This window comes from Simochromis diagramma, unplaced genomic scaffold (genome assembly GCF_900408965.1).
Source record: "Simochromis diagramma unplaced genomic scaffold, fSimDia1.1 OVJJ01000205.1, whole genome shotgun sequence".
Lineage (NCBI taxonomy): Eukaryota > Metazoa > Chordata > Actinopteri > Cichliformes > Cichlidae > Simochromis > Simochromis diagramma.
In genome coordinates this window covers 3322887-3337836 of record NW_024386782.1, presented here as the reverse complement: position 1 = coordinate 3337836, position 14950 = coordinate 3322887, and positions in this window count along the sequence as shown.

The following is a 14950-nucleotide window of genomic DNA, read 5'->3' as shown; positions in this document are numbered from 1 at the left end:
GTCCACCCAAAATAAGACAAGTATTATGTGATTCCTTGTTTCCCTTTATGGCGATATGTTCCTTCAGTAACTCACAAACATACAGACTCTTCCTGTCTCCATTACTTTCCACACTGGAGTCTGTTTTTGTTTGCCTATGCTAGGCCTGTTCATATTTCATAGCTGAACTGTCAAATAACAAAAGGGTGCTTCAACAGCAACAATACAAAGAGTTAAGCCGACACAAAGGTCTGCTATAATCTGATGTCTAAGCAACAAACTTTCATTGTGCTTAAGGGGAAAAATGTTTTTTGGAAAGAACTTGCCTTTAAATAAGATTTCTAATTAATTAGATAACCTAGCTACCTCAGACAGGGTAAATTAATGAAACCACTGATGTTCCTTAATTCAAAATGTGGCAGATGACCACTGACAATGAGGATTTCATCACTTAATTACGTAAAACGAGATCAAGAAGAAGATTAAATTATGTTAATGTTATTCTATGATTAAGAAAAACACCACAAAGCCTCACTGACTTTCAAAACAGACTCGCACAGAGAGTGTAGGAGTGATTCTTCACCCTCTAAGAATAAATTTAGGAGTCTCAAAATGCTGTGTCTCAAATGTCCCTCAAAAAGCTTCAAATAAATGTCTCAGTCTATGCTGGGAGGGGTATTATGTGTAACAGCTTATGTCCACATGCTGGCTTGCAGAAGAGTGTGCACGTGGATTTATTCATTAAGTAAATTGGCTTGTTGAGGCAGCTCATGTTAGAGAGTCTGAAATAAAGAAAAGAAAACCCCCCACAAACCTTTGCAACTTCTACAAAACAACCTCAGAGGAGGCTGCATGTAGAGACAAGCTACGTGCATGCAGCATAGTTTTTCTTTTAATTTGTCACTCTTCTTTTTTTCGCTTTTTAAAAGCTATCTGTAACCAGGATCCAGCAACATCATCATGAGAAATGATCCTCACAGGCTTAATTTGCAGTCCAGCTGAAACAGGCCAAGTAAAGTTGAATTTACATCGTGATATATGGCTTGTCAATTTTGAATAATGTCATAGCTGGGTCTAGAAACAACAGCCTGAATTTAACAGTGCTATCTTGTTCTCTGTTGATTGACAGCTCTCTTCTGCAAATAGCATAAACATAAGAATGTCACAGACCCATTTAGAAGACATATAGCACCCTGATAATGTTCAATTTTCCAGCAGCTATACTGAGTCCAATGTGCATTTTCCTATTTATACCCTCATGTTTTCTGATTTGAGTGGATATGTGAAGTATTCTCTAGCAGAGGTAATGGGTTCTGTCAGCAAATTCCCTCTCCAGCTACTTATTACTCTCCACACACCTGCCCATCAATATCAAAGGCTTCACAAAAATACACCAGTGAACTTTCTCAAATGTCCCTCAAACAGCTTCAATCAAAACAAGTCAATATACATTACAACCCTGCTCCCAGAGAAAGATTGAGGCCTGCACTTTTATGTACAAATTGCACGGAGTGCATTCACAGTGCTCTTATGCAGTCAGCACATGCAGGAGGAACATGTGTGATAGAGATCTGTTGATTGCACAGCAGAAGAGGTGAGTGAGCGAGCGAATGAGGGAACACGAGAAGTTTGTGAAGCAGGCAACTTCATGCCCAATTCATCAATTTTATGACAGAACGAATTTGAAAATAGCTCCGGCAGAGATAATCAGCACATTTGAAAATGGAGAAAAATCACAAGAAAAAAAAGGATTTGTCTTCCTGTAGACCAATCAGCATTCAGGAAAAGGCCTGCATCGGGATGACAAAAGTCATTCCCCTTGTTGCCCCGTGCTTGAGGCTGAAGCACTTCTCATTAGGTCTCATTTCATGAGTGAGCACACAGTGAATTGATTCATTGATGTGGTGACCTGGAAGCCCACCAGTGATGTTTGGGTCTTCACAAACTTCACACTGACGCATCCCATAAAATAGGCAGAGAATATATATATAAACAGCAACCCAATTTTTAGACGAATAAAAGGATGTTATTCCAGGTATATATCAGTTAGTGATGTGTTGGTCGCGAACGAAATGGCTCTTAGAGCCGGATCTTTGATGTGAACGACGCGAGCCGGCTCCTTATCGCGAGCCGTGGATGTTTTTTTTTTTTTTTTTCTTTCTCTCACAACTATTTTCAGTTGCAGATGATAAAGGATTCAGAAAGTTTATTCATGCAGGTCCATATGACAGAGAATATGCATGTTCTTTTTGTTTTCATATTTTAATTTATATTTAATTGTGTTGTGGTTTGCAGTGTTTTGTGTTGTTTCACTTTAAATTTGTTTAAAAGGAAAAAGCTGAAAATTCAAATAGTTAAAAGTTGAACTGCGAATAGTTGGATTTTGTATTATGTTATTTATTTATTACATTTTATGTGGAGTGAATAAATAAAAGTATATTTACGGTGGCCCCTAGAGACAAAGCACATACAAACTTCAAAACACGTAAAAACTCAGAAGCACGTAAAAACTCCAAAACACGTAAAAACACAACAGAAGTGCTCCAGGATGCTAGGGCGCAGTGTTGAGCTTGTTACCTAGTGGCTACACAAGCCAGCAAGTACCAACAACCGGATTTGGTGTGTGGTAGTAATAGGTAAATGAACATTTTTTTTAAAATGATTTGAATATATATGAGTGCTTGTGTATAAATACACAAACAATACACATATGCTTTCAATTGTGTGATTTAAGTGATCTAGCTAGCTCTGTTTTGGAAGTTCAGTTAACGCTAGAAATGTGTTTTGGAGTTTGTACGTGCTTTGTCTCTAGGGGCCACCGTAAATATTTATATATAAACATATATAAATAAAACCACTTGTTTTTACATTAGTAATTCCTTTTGTGCACCATTTTGTGTTATTGTTAATAATAAATTAATTAAAGCAACAAAACAACCTGAAGAGCCGGTTAGGAGCCGAAAGAGCCAGTTCTCTAAAAAGAGCCGGAAATCCCATCACTAATATCCGTGTTAAAGAAGTCCTCTTCTGTTGTTACACTTTTAGTCTTCCACATTGACAGATAATTCATAAGACGCTGTTAATACCTGCATGGCAGCCTGCTTTGAATTGTCACACACTCTTTGAATGTCTCTGATAAGACCATATGCTTACCTCAAGAATAAATGTTAATGTTAACTTAATTTTCAACAGTGCAGTTAGCTCTAGGAAGATGAAAAAAGGAGGTTTATAAGAGAGAGCCTATTATGTGAGCAGAGATTCTGCTGAGATGAATGGGTCTGTCTCAGTAAATTGTATTTTTGTGTCAGAGAAGAACGTGGGACCCTTGCCTAATGTGGCGTAAAAGTCTCTTTTGTGGAGCCTCCAATTCATTGTATCACCCTGTCAAAGCTAAACTAGAGAAATAACAGTGAACAATGGAAACACAAAAGAAAGAGAGGTCAGGGCGCTGAGTGTGTTCCTGGAAACAACACGTGCTCTTTCCAAAAGATGGCAATCAGCGCTCAACTGAGACAGGGCTATTTTCCCTGATTTTCAAGATTATACTTGACATACGACATGGGATTTTTCCAAAGGTGGCAGTTTGGCAGTTTTGGTAGTATTTCTAGAAACTTTTAATTAAAGGGGAGACAAACTTTGACATTCCTGTATTTGTGTAGAGCTCCATGTCTGCGCAAAACTAAAAAGTAGAAGGAGGGTATGCTTGAAACAAACCAGTTCTTACCATGTGTGGTCTGACCACATCAAGTGTCTGTAACTCTTCCATGTAGCCATGTTGCCTCCACATACTGGTAGAGGTAAATTACATTTGCCCAGAGGCAGGGAGAATTGGGTCAAGGTCAAGGTCACGCCAAATGTCAGAACAAAACTTTATATTTTTCATCTTTTACTGATAATTTTCAAACTTCTCAACAATATACTGGGCCTTGGGGGACACGAGTACCTAGGTTGGCTAACCATTTGACCTTGACCTTCAATACTGGCACCCGAGGTTGATGTTGACCTTGGAAAAAAATAAATTGAAGAAACTATATTGAGTAATATATCTCATGAGAGTGGATGGAGAGAATTGAATGGTTTTGCAAAATCTCACTGCAGGGATATAATGTAACATCTCAGGCTTTTACAGCTTATACAAGCCAAAGATTTCAGACAATTCTGCTCTGATCACATGGGTAAAGAATTTTAGTTTTAATTTTATGTTTTAAGGTCATAGGTCAAAGGTCAAGGTCACACTATTTATGAAAAAGGCGTTTTCATAGGCTCATCTCTGAACTTGAAAGCAGTTTATTAATCATGGGGGTACATAGACACTAGGGGTGCAACGATACACAAAATTCACGATTCGGTTCGGTTCGATACTTTGGTGTCACGGTTCGATATTTTTTCGATACAAAAAAAATGTTCATGCCTTTTTAATTTGTCATTTATTAAAATTATAAATATATATTTTAACTCAAAGGTACAGTTTTTAAATTTAACCCTAACCCTTGTGCGTGTTTTTTATTTTGACAGCGAATGCGCACCTGCGGACCACTTATGTGCAGCCCTGGTTATTTAGCTCGTCATATTGCAGCCACAGAAATTCTTTTGTCCATGAAACCATAAAGCTGTACTTTCTTTTTGCCTTATAGTCTGATTTGTCATAACTTCTCCGTTTTGTGGTAAGCTTTTCTTTGGCTGTCACTTCTTCACCCTGACCTGTCTTATTTGGCTCAGCAGAACTAAAATATATATGCTGCTGGTTTTACACACACACTCACATAAGCTCAGCGATTCTCTGCGCGATCAACCTCTCACATGTTTAAGCTTGCTGCGGGAGATTTCACTTGTCATGTTTGCATAGTAAGCTAACGATTAATAAGACGATGTCAGAGGAATTGGTGCACAAATTATCATCACTCACAGATCAGTGCTGCCGCTCTCTATACACAGTTCACACGATTGCAAAGTGAAAGCAAAAAACAAGCGCAAATTCAAACGCGATTTCAATATGTCACATATTGACAGTGGCTCACCGATGCCAATGACATAATTACCCAGCTACATTTCTGAAAGAATGCAAAAGCATTGACATATATTTTTCCTTCCTACAATAGCCCGACGGGCAGGGAAGAGATAGATTTTGGTAGCCCGACTGAAAAAATCGCTAGCTCCAGGACGTCGGGCTAGCGATATTGCAAGCCCTGTATCTGATTGAGGAATCACTCATCTTTGGAAAAGAGAGTTTATTACAGAGAAATGTCTCTTTCCAAAATAAAAGCTATACTATCTGCTTCTTCTGGGCTATATTCTCAGCAGCATAAGGAGAATCATGTGCTAACAGCTGTCTAAATGACTCGGCTAAAGTTAGTAGCATGCTTGTTATTTTTGTCTTTGCACTAGGATGATGTCGGCGTAAATGTGCAGTCATATTCGTTGTGTTCCCACTAGTGCTTTCAGGTTAATCTCGTTGAAATGACCTTAACGCCACAACACGGCAAATCTCCGTTAACGAGCTACCGCCGATCGCCCCGTGCATGGGGCTAGACGGCCAACACGTTAACGAGCTAACTGCGCTAACACACTAGTTCCCACCCATGTAATTGAGCATTGCATGGCACATCCAACATACTGTTTTACTTTAGTCCATGACTCGCTTACCTCCAGGGTCATACATCACATGAAAACCAAAATAATTCCAAACGCCAGATCTGAATGAGAGTGGGGGAGGTCCATGTTGCAAAGAGAGCTTAACTTCTGTCTTGCTAGCTTGCCCTGCGCTCTTCCTTCTGACTATGCTGTCTGTGTTGAGCGCTCAGTGGATCTGCGCTCGACAGTGCAGCCTAGGCGGAGTAGTCGAACGCAGATTCACTGAGCGCTCAACACAGACAGCATCGTCAGAAGGAAAGTTGATAAAATAAATTACAAATGTTGTATTGTTCGATACATATGCGTACCGAACCGAAAGCACTGTATCGAACGGTTCAATATCGATACGAATATCGTTGCACCCCTAATAGACACTTTGTTTGAGCTTTTTAAAACATTGTTTTTTCAATATAACATTATATGACTTCGTAATGACACCTGAAGATTAATGTACTATACTAGATTTCCAAATGAGAGGTTGAGAAAACGAGCTCTCAATAGTCACCATGGATACAAGTGTTATGGCCCAGAAAGAAGTCTGACAGACAAAATGGACTGAGATGTTCAACAGGTTTTAATAAGAAATAAATGTAAGTATTACAAGACAAGGTTTCTTGAGTGAAAGTTAAATCGCAAATGAATCACTTTTCTCCATCTTCCATCTTTTCTCATATCTGAAAGACATTTTATTTTCAGGTGATTTTATTTTTTCTTAGTTTTTGCTGATAGGTTACTTAAAGTAGGTGGGTAGCGAATGTGTCAGATAAATACAAATTCAAGGGTTAGCAACAGGTAGGCAAGATATTTAATGGCCTGAGCAATTCTTCCACACGGAGTCGGTCAATGATCTGGCGATGAATGGAGAGGTGAGCTGGAGTTAAATACTGCAGTGATAATGAGACACAGTTGTGTGAGCCTGAGCCTGGAGACGTAGCACTGATGATAGAGGGAGGGAAAAGATAGAAAAGGAAAAGGAGAACAGAGAGACGCCAGGTCAGCACCTTAAGGACAGGGGGGAGGGGCCAAAATAAGCTTCCCCAGTATTGGAAGAAACTAGCTAATGTGGTTTGGTCATCTCATTATGATGCCTCCCTTTGGTGTTATAAATCATTAAAGAGATTTTATATCTCATCTTGCGTGGAAGCACCTCAGAATATCTCAGCATAAACAGGAAAATATTACTGAGGAAAAGAATGTATGGAATACCTCGTTCAGTCTGATGCCACCACAACCCAGCTGGCTTGCCCAGGTTGGGATGAATAGATCATCAAGTCATTGGACTTTGACACTCATTCAAGCTAATAAAATACATTTCATATTCCATGTACCACATGGTACAAGGAATAACCTTGCATAATATAACCTGCAAAATATTGTTTAAGGTCAACTGTGAAGGATTTTGGGGAATACATTAGCAGAAAGAGATATGCACAAACATGCTTATATTACTGCATATTTATCTGGAAATATTATTTGTTGTGATTACTTTAGAAACACCTTAGAAGAGACATTTATATCAGTTGCTTACAATCTGCAGCCTTACACTATAAATCCCATATAATGTTTCTTTAAAGGGGGATTGAAATCCTTAAATTACAGAGTGGACTTGTGTGCCCATGCCATTGAACCCTGTCAGTACATCTTATTGACGCCTGACATCCCTGAAGGGGATTGAATGATACTCTTCTTAATGCCTTTCAGACACATACCAAAATGCATGTCACATTCATCAAAAGCAGTAATACTATATGTTTTTCTGTCTTTTGTTTGGATTCTGAAATGTAATTAAAGAGCTTTAATCCAGAACACACAATTTTGTGTCAGTATTCAATCAATGGTATGGCTAAATTAGCTAGCTGGAAGTGAAAAGCACTGAAACAAACTGCATCTTGTCCATCGTGACCCCCATTACAATTCCAATTTATTTTCCCACCCACGATCTGAATCAAATTGAACCTATTGACCAGGCAGATAGAAAAGGACTGGTAAACAAAACAAGATGTTATACACTTCCTCCTCATTAAATACTGAGAGTCCATTGAAAAATCAACAACTTATTGATGGGGACACGCTACATGTTGCGTAAAGGAATTAAACTTGAAGTGCTTGTTGTTTTTGAATGGATCTATGAGTCAGTGGCTTTATGGTAAAAGTCTTTCTTTTTACTGAGGATCATGGAGAAATTATGAATTATGCAGACTTTAATATCACTGTAAGCAAGGACATGGCAGCTCCAGATAGACTAATGTAGGAAGAAATCTCATGCTGCTGGTATTCCTCCCTGTCTTTATTATTTGAATACAAAACCCATCAGCTTAGGCCGACATGCAAGACACTGCTCTTTGTTGTGGGCGATTGCCGCCATGCTCGGGACTGATATGGTTGTGCGCTTTTATTTTACCCAGCACTCTAGTGGGTCCGTTGTGATTCAACAGTCATTATCAATGCCCAACACATGTCCGCCTGCCTCTAACTGTCCTAGTAGCACACTGACCACAACAGGGAACCAAACGCACTAATCCACCGCTGTCTCAAAATGCATGCCGAACAATTGCTTGGCATTTGCAGCACTCACAGGAGGTTGCTAAGAATATGTCTTATTCTGCACTAAGAAATAAAAGAGATGAAAATGTTTTATCCTAATATAAATGTAAGGTGGATTCATTTCATAACACTGTTCCAAACAGGAAGCGCATTTAATTGCAAAACAAGATTAAATGCACATGAAATATCAGTCAGGACACGTACATATAAAAGGGCTTCATATTATATAAGACACATTAAGGAATCTGGCACAAGACAATGGATAGAGCTGCCTTTCACAATCCATTGGCTCTGTTCTTCTCTTCCTGTTTACACATTAGGGAGGGTGTCAAAACTGAGCTGATTATTACACAAGGAAATCAAGCCATCTGACATGCCGATCAATGGTTGCCTTGACTGATGGGTCTCCTATCTAGATGAACAGTTCCCTCGAGGCTTGCTCTGCCTAACTGCTGTTACAGAGATAGGAAGGATGCAACAGCACTGATTGTCAAGGTCACCTTGAGTGATTATGTGATGCAGCAGACCAACCAGAAGGAGATCATACAGCAAGCCTTGACCGCGGAGGCTATGCAAAGTAAGAAAGGCAAAGTCCATCTTTCATTCTGCAAAATCTGGTACATATTTGTATAGATTTAACACAGTATAAGACAACATTAAAACAGAGGATAACCGAGGCTCATTAAAAGAGACCAACGAGAGATGTGGCAAATGTCCTTTTCTCGAAGACCCACTCAAACCCTTCAGGGACAAGTGGCTCATCGTGATTCCCCCCCAGCATCAGAAGCCAGCTGTCCCTCATTCTGGGAAGGCAGTAGATATGTGGAGACTTTGACATTGAATGTAGCCTGAAGATGTTTGGAAGGCACACTGATAATGTTGGTCAGCTGCTGAACCCCAACTGAAATGTCACATGGATCTACTCACATCCAAGGGAAGTCAAAACGTGGAATATCACGTACCGATAAGTAGGCTTATATCATTTATGTATGCACACAGAGAAATTCAAGTGAAAAATGTCCAATTCGCTAGGTAGGAGAAATACATTTCACTTGCGTGAATCAAATTGTGTTTGTTAATTACTATTAAGGATGATTATTTCGTCTAAAAACATTCACTGGGAACTATGTGACTGCTCTTTGAAGATGACCACAAACTACCCTGAAATGACCTGTAGGCTTGCTGACCTGACAGATCACCAGGACCTAATTTTTCCAGACTTCTTGTGCAACATAAACCAATCTCACCATTACCTTTCTGCACTAATAGTTTTAAACCAGGTGCTAATAAAATGAAAGGAAACATAATTTAAGGAAAGATATAATTGCATAAATGATTAAATAAATAAAGAATTAAATAAAAAAGAATGTTTGACTTTCCCCCCAAAAAAGTCACAACCATCCCTAATTATTAAAGTAAACGTCGCTAGGTCTAACTGCTCTAACCAGCTGAGGCTGATTTCATGCTGAGGCAAAGCACCTGTATGTATACTTGAGAAAACTGCTAACATGGCTGTGCACTCTTAGACGGGCACATGCGGTGAGCAGGAAAAAAAAAAAGTTTGCATCTAAAATGAGTTTTTCTCTTTCAAAATCCACAAACAAATCTTCCAAACTGGCACAGAAACCTTCAAAAGTGCTGAGTGTTGTAATGGTTGTTGTAATGGCTCGGTTCTCCTGGATCCATCTCTGTCTGCTGCTCGGGGCCGTTATTGCGGCTTCCCACCCTCCCACACTCACACTCGACACACTCTCCCTTTCTCTCTCTCACACTCACACACGAAAATACGATTGTGGATTTATATACCTGTGCATTTTCAAATTTTTGTGTTCCGGCTCTCGTATGTTTGTTTTGCGGTATGGCAAGGTATGGCAGGTGACGATACATTATGCATTTCTATCTGTGCTCTGTCCTTTTATTACCCCCCCTTTTCTCTCCTGCCTGTCCTGCCTTAGACATTGTCGTACTGTATACCTCATATAACTTTAAATTACACGAACAGAAATGAAGAAATAAACAGATAAAACCCTGAACAAGAGGAGAATTTATAGAGCTGACCTTTGAAAAGCAAATTGTGTTTGACACAACAGTGCATTCAGATCACAATTCTGATTCTGATCAAAAGCTGCCAGAAAGGACAGGATTAAAAAAAAAAAATGAATAAAAGAAAAGAAAGTGCAAAGTGTTGCTGCACTGATCTAACTTCAAGACTGACACGAGGAGTGTTAACAGGGTGGAGAAGTAAGCTTATCCCATTTGAAGATTTTGGGACTCCCTCTGTTCAGTCCGTTACATCTGCTGCTTAGTAATTGACACGACATGAATTATACCTTATAGGTTTCCAGCAAGTTCAAAGGAACTATCTTGGTACAAAAACAGGCTCCATTACAAATGCAGACTGACACTGCAGACATCGCTGCTCTCATTCTCCTCGGTATTTAATGTGAGTGCCTCTTCACTTTCTTACAGTTGCATGTAGTAGTGCTGCCGACCACATTTTTTGTTTCTCTCTTCCCCTTTATTCGCTATCCAGAATAAATACAATTATCTTATAATGGGATCCCTTTTTGATAAAAAGCAGTCTTCTGTCATTCTGTTGAAGGTGCCAGAGTGTTGGATGGCGAGAAACTCCAGGTTAAGTACTTTCTTTTATCATTGCTCCTTTTTATATGCAAATCATTCTTCCCGCCCATCTATTTACTGTTGCAGGTATTCAGACTGGGCCTCAAACCGTGCCAGCCACAGACCGCAGCCCGCCATCCGGCGCCAGCATGGGACTTGAAATAGATTTGATTAGGATTCAGAAATACGCCTTTGATCTCACGTTTGTTAGGCAAATGCAGCCACATGACAATACGCTCGAGCGGACGGAATGATTCTGCTGGCGTTTACAAAATAATGGACAATCTAATTGTACTGTAATGCAGGTTGTGAGCGGTTATTAATTTGTGAGGTGCAGTGAGCCAGAAACTGGCTTCATTTGCATCTGGGTCTGACAGGTTTAGAGAGAGGCAGTGGTTTGGCTTCAAATAAATATGCTGTTGCTTATAGATAATCAACACTGTTGCTGTGTGGCAAAAACTCACTACCTGCTGTCACAATGAATAGGCTGTCAGTTTGTAAGTAAATGCAGGGCAGAGGTTTTCAATAATTAAATTTATTATTACATAACAGGATGCTCATTGGTGACTGGATTCCTGTAAATTCACAGCGCTGGAACAGATTTGGTCTTTTAGACTAAATAGAAAGCTGCTGTCATCCAAATCAAGACGAGAATGGTGCCAAGACTGAACACAGAAAGAGCAAAATACAAAAGAATAATCATCCCGGCAATCTCACTCCTTCCATTCCACTAACTTTAAATTAGCCGCATTTGCTTCTTTTTTCTTGTTGCTTTCTAATACGAGCACCAGACATACCAGAAATGAGCCGTTGTCATTTTTAATGTTGAGTAACCCAAAAGACCTCAACGACCCAGATCGAGATCAAGCTCAACATCCATTATTTAAACCTAGTGGCATGTGTGTGTGATTTGAGAGTTAACCCACTTCCAAAAATAAAGCCATGACTGTGAAACATAATCCGACAGTGCATATAGCATTATCATAGCTGCAGATTTTGATTTCAAGGATGATTATACATTTGGACTCTTCTGAACCCTTTTTATCTTTCATTAAGCTGAAGACAGTCACAGTGATAGGACCGAGTAACCCACTCCACATTCATTATTAACGACACTACAGACTATTCTCCGATGAGCTGTAATTCGACTTGCATAGGCACAGCTGGGCGGCCTGCACAAAGGTTTTAACACGAGCAAGTCCATGCTAGGGGGAATTTGTTGTGAGAATCTATTTAAAGAAGTCTTTACATAGGTAAACACTGTGAGATTAGTAGCAGCTGGCCAACCCACGTAATTAAATTGTTGTTGAAGCACAATGACAGGTAAATGTTCTCTTTCCATTCTCAGTCATGGATAAACAAGGGACTATTTTTGGTCCTCTGGGCGTGGGCTCAGACCGACTGAAAAAGCTCCCCTTTACTTTAAGCTTTTTCAAGCCGTAATTGACAATGCTCGATGCTCAGGCTTCGGAAAAGAACATGGATTTCCCTGGATTAGAGTCTGAGTGTCAAGGTTATTCCATCCTCTGCAACTGGATTAAATCACTTGATTGGTAAGAAAGCTAAAGAGATGTTTGTGGCAGAATGCCAAGATGTGTTGAAAGGTTAACTGTCCTTTCAAGAAAGGCTTGAAACCATTTGACTGTGACCATGCATGTCAGCAGATTGCAATCATAAATCACACCACAATGAACTATGATCAAAGAGCAGCATCGGGCTACTTTTCATCACATTTTCACTGATGGAGGAAAAAGCTTCTATTAATATTTTTCAAGAGGTAATATTTCCAACACAGATGAAAAACCGAACAGATAAGCATGCCTTCGCTCATATAAAGTGCAAACATAAAAGCATTTTGCCCACACACAACATATAGTCAAAAATGCTTAATCCTCTCATTTCTTAGTGGTAGTCACACAACCTTGACTTGTTTCTTCCGCATCAGTTCACAGTGTCAAATGCCCTTTCTCTCTCTGTGTCATCCTATGAACCACAGCGTCCCTGAGGCTTAAGTTTTCAAGTGGCTGGGGTGCAAAAGTGGAGTTTGCTTCAAATCTCAATTCATGATTTATAATGCAGTGAGTCCGTTAAAGTTCTATCCCACGATTGGTCTTCATCTCAGTGCATAATGGACATGAACTGTTATTGTAGCACCTTAACCACTTATTGACACTGTCACTTTATCAATACTGGTCATCATGCCATTTGCTGCTAAAGTATTTATTTACACCTATATTTATGCACACTCTATACCCATACTCCATACTGGTACTCAGGTTGTTGCACTCTAGTTATAGTATTATTTATTGCATTGTCTTATTACTTGTCATTTCTGTTTGTTAAAAAAACAAAAAACAAAACAAAACAAAACAAAAAAACCCAACTATTCATTTATTACTTAAAAAAAAAAAGAAGAAAAAAATAATAATTTCTGTTTCTTCATTATTTTTGTTTCTTTTCACTCCAGAAACGTGTGCACATAATTTAGTTCCACCTCATGTTAACATGTGATGCGAATGACAAATAAAGCTCCTTGAATCATTTTCAGCAACGGCTGTTTCTGGCTTATATGATAGAGTCCACACAGTGTGCATATGCTCTGGTCCAAAGGGTACACTCCATATGGCCTGCAATTAAAATGAGAACCATGTGGATTCAGTTAACCTCCATACTTTATGGAGGTTGTTAGTTTATCTGTTTGCTAGCAGATAAATATGATGGCATAATCTTTCTTGCTAAAGTACCTCCTTTCAAAACAGCTGGGATGATATAATGAATCATTTTATTTGTAAATATATGCACATTTGGAATTTTACAACAGCAACATCTTTACTGTTGTGGGATTTCTTGATTTCATGATAATCTGTGATGTTCCCAAAGATCTTTACTGGATTGAGATCTGGCGACTGATCTAAACCCAGATGGTCTCCACATGTTCATGATACCAGTTTGAGGTAATCTGGGCTGATACATGGCATATTATCCTACTTGAAACATTTTGTTTCACCTTTAAAATAATTTTTGCCAAATTTAATTGACTGTCAAAACAAACACTCAAAAATATTGACACTGATTTTGATGCTTACAGAAGATTATTTTTTCATATATATCCCAGCCTAGGCTCCAGCCCCCCTGCGACCCTGAAAAGGATAAGCAGAAGAGAATGGATGATATATAATTCACACTGAGGTTGCCTTAGATCAGGGGTCAGCAACCTTTAACACCCAAAGAGCCATTTGGACCCGGTTTCCACGCAAAAGAAAACATTGGGAACTGCAAATACTTTTTGACATCTAAAATGAAGACAACACTGTATACATTGTTTTTTACCTTTATGCTTTGTGTGAACAACTAAGGTGTGTTGCTTATGAAATCCATTAAGTGCTACAGAGAAAATTACATTTTATTTATGTAATTAACACATTTTGAACTCTTAAAGAAACATAACAAAAGGAAAGACACCCAGCTGAACTAAAATGATCCATGTAGCAAACAAAAACTGTTGTGTGCCGCCACCCTTATATCGCCTTTGGGCTTTTGGAGACTTGACCTGACTTTTAAAAAAATAATTGGAAAAAAAGCACTATGCTGCTGAAAAAAGAAAAATAGATATTTGCAATATTCTGCCTAAATATGTATTATACCTGGTTAATGTGCATGGCGGGGCGTGGTCTGCAGCGCTGCTGCAGGGGAGGCAGACGCGCCTGAGCGGCACCCGCAATCACGCCTCGCCGCCTTAACGTCTGTGCTCTCTCTGCTGTTGTGTTGGTATGTGTGGGGCTGTGAGCTGCAAAGCTACAGCCGGCTGTATGCGTACAGCAACCGTGTGTGAAAAGTGGTCTATAAAGAGATGCTGAAAAGCATGTTCATGGAAACATCGTCGGGTCTGCCGTGATATGTTCTGCTCCTGAACCTCTGCGCACAGCGTCTGCAAATCGGGGCTGTACGAAGTCACTTTCATCTTTATGCAGGACTGTAAGCTGTCATCTGTGAGGCGTGAGCGGTGTTTGTTTTTAACATAGTTCATGGGGGAGAATAGCTGCTGACATAATGTGGATCCGAAGATCCATAATTGGCCTACCTGGGGTTGAAAGTCTCGATAAATGCACGGCGTTTCGGCGGGGACACCGACTTCCGCGAGTGTGACGCTTATTTTGAGCGATGAAAGAATAAT